We start from the raw sequence: 6,239 nt of genomic DNA on the forward strand, positions 1-6,239 counted from the left end.
TCCATCAGTACTTAGATCAGTTTGTCATAGTATTTATTGACGACATACTCGTATACTATAAAGATAATAAGCCGATGATGAACAACTCCGAATAGTACTTGAGACTTTGAGGAAGGAGAAATTATATGCTAAATTCAAGAAGTGTGAATTTTGGCTTGATCGCGTAGGTTTCCTTGGTCATGTGGTTACCGCCCAAGGAATCGAAGTAGATTCTACTAAGGTGGAAGCAGTAACAAATTGGCCAAGTCCGACCAGTGTGGGTGAAGTCCTCAATTTCTTGGGATTGGCTGGCTATTACCGAAGATTCATTGAAGGCTTCTCAAAAATAGCAGGACCAATGACTCAGTTAACAAGAAAAGGTGTAAAGTTTCAGTGGACAGAAAAACATGAAAAATGTTTTCAAGAACTCAAGCAAAGGCTAGTTTCAGCTCCAGTATTGACAATACCAGAGGGCTCGGATGGATTTTTGGTTTATAGCGATGCCTCCAAATAGGGTTTAGGCTGTGTATTGATGCAGCATGGAAAAGTGGTTGCTTACGCCTCTAGACAGTTGAAACAGTATGAGCAAAACTATTCAACGCATGATTTAGAGCTTGCAGCAGTAGTTCACGCCTTAAAGATATGGCGTCATTATCTCTATGGTGGGAAGTGTGAAATTTATACAAATCACAAGAGTCTCAAATACTTTTTCACATAGAATGAACTGAATATGAGGCAGAGGAGATGGTTGGAGTTAGTGAAAGATTATGACTGCACGATTCATTACCATCCGGGTAAGGCTAATGCAGTGGCAGATGCCTTAAGCAGAAAGATGGGATTGCAGTAAGCAGTTTTACCTACGGTGCAGGAACACTTGATAAAGGACTTTGAAAAACTAAGATTGGAAGTCATCACACCACCAACTCAGACTATAGCAAGAATAAGAACATTTATGATTCAACCCACTCTTCGGGATCGAATTAAAGAAGCACAGGACAAGGATCCGTTTTTACAAAAGATTAAAGCTGAGATTGGTACAAACAAACATATAGGATTTGAAGCATCTGTAGATAAAGTATTGACTTTTAAAGGAAGGTTGTGTGTACCTAAAGATGAAAGTATAAGAAATAAGATATTGGAAGAGGCTCACTCTACTCTGTATTTGGCACATCCAGGTGGTATGAAAATGTATCGAGATCTCCGAGACACATTTTGGTGGAGAAACATGAAGAGAGGAATTGGTCTATTCGTTGAAAAATGTATTATCTGTCAGCAGGTCAAGGCAGAACATCAAAGACCATCAGGACTATTGAAACCATTGGATATTCCAGAATGGAAATGGGAACACATAACGATGGACTTCATAGTAGGTCTTCCGAAAATCAGTAAGAGGTCACAATGCTATTTGGGTAATGGTTGATCGTTTGACAAAATCAGCCCATTTTCTGTCAATCAAAGTAAATTTCAATATGGAACAGCTTGCATAATTATACATTAGGGAAATAATCAGATTGCATGGAGTTCCTGTCACCATTATTTCAGATAGAGACCCGAGGTTCACATCAAAATTTTGGAATAGCTAGCAGGTTGCTATGGGGACAAAATTGAAGTTTAGTACTGCTTGTCATCCTCAGACGTATGGACAATCAGAAAGAACCATCCAAACCCTGGAAGATATGTTGGGGGCATGTATTTTAGATCTTGGTGGTAATTGGGAAACACACCTACCTTTAGTGGAGTTTGCTTACAATAATAGTTTTCAGGCCACTATAGGTATGGCCCCATATGAAGCTCTTTATGGTAGAAAGTGCAGATCCCTATCCATTGGGACGAGGTTGGGGAGAACAGAATTTTAGGTCCCGAAATCATTGAACGAACAGTTGAGGCAGTTGATAAAATTAGAGCAAGAATAAACGTAGCACAAGACCGTCAAAAAAGTTATGCTGATAGTAGAAGAAAGGATTTAGAATTTTAAGTGGGCGACAAGGTTTTTCTAAAGGTAGCACCAATGAAGGGTGTATTGAGATTTGGAAAGAAAGGGAAGTTGAGACTGTGGTTCATTGGACCTTTCGAGATTTTGGAAAGGATTGGTGTTTTGGCTTACCGACTTGCCTTACCACCTGGACTTGCAGCAGTGCATAATGAGTTCCATGTTTTGATGCTCAGAAAATATTTCCATGATCCCAATCACGTGGTAAGTTACCAAGCCTTGGAGGTACAAAAAGATCTATCATATGAAGAAATTCCAAAGATGATTCTGGAAAGAAAAGTACACCAACTCAGAAACAGAGAAGTTCCCCTGATCAAAGTGCAATGGCGAAATCATGGACTAGAAGAGTCAACATGGGAGAAGGAAGAAGAGCTTGGAACCAAGTATCCAGAGCTCTTCGATTAGCCAAGGTAAATTTTCGAGGACGAAAATATTTTAAGGAGTGGAGAGTGTAATGTCCCGAAAATTCATAAAATAGAATTTAAGTTATGTGTGCTATATTTTAATATTTCGAAAAGTTAGGGACTAAAATGTATATAGCAAATTTCAATTTCATTTGGGTTAAAATGTAGATATTGACGGAGTAATAATTTGTATATGAATATTGGGCTCGTTGGATAGATCATAATTAATCATGCATGTTAGGCTCGAGAAAAAGTTGATTTGAATAATTTAAGCCTAAGATATTGACATTTAAAAAAAATTGATGTTTTATAGTATTTTAATTAATTTAATGGGTATTTATCTTTGAGCCTTCCACTTGGTTAGTGTTAAATCCATCCTAATCACAAACAATGTATATTATAACTTTCCACCACCAGCCACGTTTCACATTCATAAGAAATGTTTAACTGTCTTCCTAAATTATTTGGATAAGTTTATCATTTGAGGCCTTTATCCAAGTTTCTTGTGGCACACGTTTTCACCACTCTAGAATTCAACTTGCACCAAAATACTCCACACAGCATATGTATATGTAGGATGGCAGTTTCAAATTGGGTAATTGTTTCCAGCATAAATAATGAACAAAAAGGGTCCCGAAAGGTAGTTTTCACTCTAAGGCAGCCATGAAAAAAATTACAAGATTTGGAACATAATTTTGGATTTCTTCTTTCAAGAATTTATTCAATCTTATGAGGTAGGATTAGATGTACAAGGGGTTCATTTCGTTTAAATTATTTCTTCATGTTGATAAATGTTATACTCATGAAAGTTATGATATGATTATGATATTTTGAAATGGCAGCCCGGTACCAAAGAGATGATATGATATGATATGACATGAGCTCTTACCGATTCTAAAGATATGATATGACGGTATGATATTTTTGACGCGTGATTTAATACTATTAATCGGGATTGCATGATTACTCGTATCCTACTGAGTATTCCCATGTACTCACAATTTTCCCTACTCCTCACAGATTAGAATGGGTCGTTGGTTGGCGGGCAGTGCGGTGGAATTGTGATGCCAGAAACTATGGAATTCAAGATAAGTAAATTCTGAGTAACATGATTAGGAAGTTTTATTTATTTATTTTTCTTTAAGTTATTTCAGTTTTATCTTCATGTTAAACTTGAAATTTAATATTTGAAACATGGTTCAGTTAATTATGTTTTCCATAGAATGTTTGACATCATTTATTTAATTATGAAATAAATGTTTTAGTAACGATCTTAAATCTTTAAATTTTGGATCATTACAGTTTGGTATCAGAGCATAGGTTTAATTTCTTGTAGACCCACATGTATTCTCATAATTTAGTTTTTTAAAAAAAAATAAAATAAAATTTTGCAGACGTGAACAGTTTAAAAAAATAATAAATAATATATATATATATATACATATACATATACATATATATACATATACATACATATATATATATATATATATATATATATATAAATAATAATAATAAATGGAGAGACGTGAATAGTGATTGTCATGGTTCACACGTCATTATATAATATGAACAGTGACACAACTGTTATGATTAAAAGTGCTTTTCTTAAAAATGGAGAAAGTAGGTAATGAAAGTTATAATCTTTAGGTATGTTTGAGTTGACTGTAGAGCCTTCCTTGAATATTGATTTAATATAATTTTATCTACATAAAAGAATTCAAGCAAAGAACAAGTGGTTAAAAAAAAATTTAAAAAAAATTCTGGATTCACGTGAACTGTTCACGTGAAAAGTGTAATATATATATATATAATAAATAAATAAATTGAAAGGGGTGTTTGGGTGTTTTGTTTCACGTTTGGTTATTACATAAAGTTTGAAGCCTATTCTTCTTTAATCTAAAAGTGCGACATAGACCCATTAGCTACTTCTAAATAATAATAATAATAATAATAATAATAATAATAATAATAATGAAAATAAATAAGTAAATAAAATGAAATAAAATAAATTTTGAAAATTATTTTAAATGAAAAATACATATAAATACGTATATGTATGTATGTAGGTGTTCTAAATGTCGCGAGTAAATGTCGCCACAGTGAAGCTATTGGTTCACTTAGAAGCATCATGAGCTTTCTGAAATGGGGTTATGGGCCCAAAATGGATACCGTATGCGAAAGTTATGCCAATTTCTTCGAATGTCTACAATCTAAGCGTTCCATGTACGCAAGCGCCTGTTCTTCTACACGAATTCAAACTGTCAAAATCCAGCATACATCATGATGAAGCTACGAATTCATTCAAAATTGTCATGAGCTTTTCAAAATGTGGAGGGTTATGGGCCCAAAATGGACATCGTATGCGAAAGTTATGCCAATTTCTTCGAACGTCGACAATTCAAACTTTCCATGTACAGAAGCGCTGTTCTTCCACACGAATTCAAACTACCAAAATCCTTCATACATTAAAGCAATGCTATGAGTTCATTCAAAATCATTGTGAGCTTTTCGAAATTGGGTTATGGTCCCAAAACGGACACCGTATACAAAGTTATACCAATTTCTTCGAACGTCGACAATTTAAGCGTTCCATGTACGCAAGCGTTTGTTGTTCCAGACAAGTTCAAACTGTTAAAATCCATCATACATGATGGAAAAGATGTGAGTTCATTTAGAGTCATCGTCAACTTTTTGAAAAGCTATTATGGGCCCAAAACGGACACCGTATGCTAAAGTTATGCCAATTTCTTCGAACGTTGATAGTCTAAGCATTTCATGTACGCAAGCGCCTGTTCTTCAGTATGAATTCAAATTACTAAAATTAATCATACACCATATCTATGTAATGAGTTCATTCAAAATCATTGTGAGCTTTTTGAAACGGTCTTATGGGCCCAAAACGGACATCGTATACGAAAGTTATGTCAATTTCTTCGAACGTCGACAATCCAAGTGATAATTGTGTTTTTGCACACTTATTTAGATTACAAACACGACTTAAATACAAGCAAAATGATTGAATTGTGACTTAAACTCATTGAATTCATGCAATGTAGGTGTTTCTATGGAAATAGTGGAATTCAGGAGAAGAAAGCCGAAAAAGGACTAAAATGGAGCAAAGTGATAGTTCAGGGACTAAGGATGCAAATATTCGAAAGTTGAACTAAAAGACAACTCGGGAATGCAAATATGCTAAGTATGAACTCGAAAGCAATACAAGATGATTGGAAGAAGAAGGAATTGCAAAGGGACTAAAATGAATTAAACTAAAAGTTCGGGGACCAAGTTGCAAATAATTCATAGATGAGACGGGAAATGGAATGAAGATTCAAGAGTGTTAGAGGTCAATCGGATGAGGAAAGGAGTCACGAGGTGAAATAGGGTCGAAGTATTATCAAGTATCAACTTTCAGGCGAAAAAGCTATGCTCGTGATTTTTAGTATCTACTTGAAATCCATTTTTGACATAGTAAAGATCAGAATTTGAGGAATCCTATTTCTATCAAAAGTGTAGATCTTTGAGGTTTCTTCACAATTCACTTTGAATCACTTCAATCGGAGATCAGGAGAGAAAGTTATGACCAAAATAATAAAAGCTGTCCAGCGGAATGAATTGTATAACTATGCGGTCGCATAGTATAAATTCTATGCGGTCGCATAGAAGCCTCCCGAGAACTTTTTCTCAAATTTTTTTACTCTATGCGACAGCATAGAAATGTACTATACGGTCGGATAGGTATAATCTGGGGGCCGTTTTGCAGTTTCCTTATACGATTGAAACTCCTTTGGTAACCTAATTTCCACGCGATTTAAATACGAAAGAACGTCCAGAAGAAGGGGAGAACGTAATTGGAGGCACAAAAA

Source organism: Olea europaea, unplaced genomic scaffold, assembly GCF_002742605.1.
Source record: "Olea europaea var. sylvestris unplaced genomic scaffold, O_europaea_v1 scaffold176, whole genome shotgun sequence".
Classification (NCBI taxonomy): Eukaryota; Viridiplantae; Streptophyta; class Magnoliopsida; order Lamiales; family Oleaceae; genus Olea; species Olea europaea.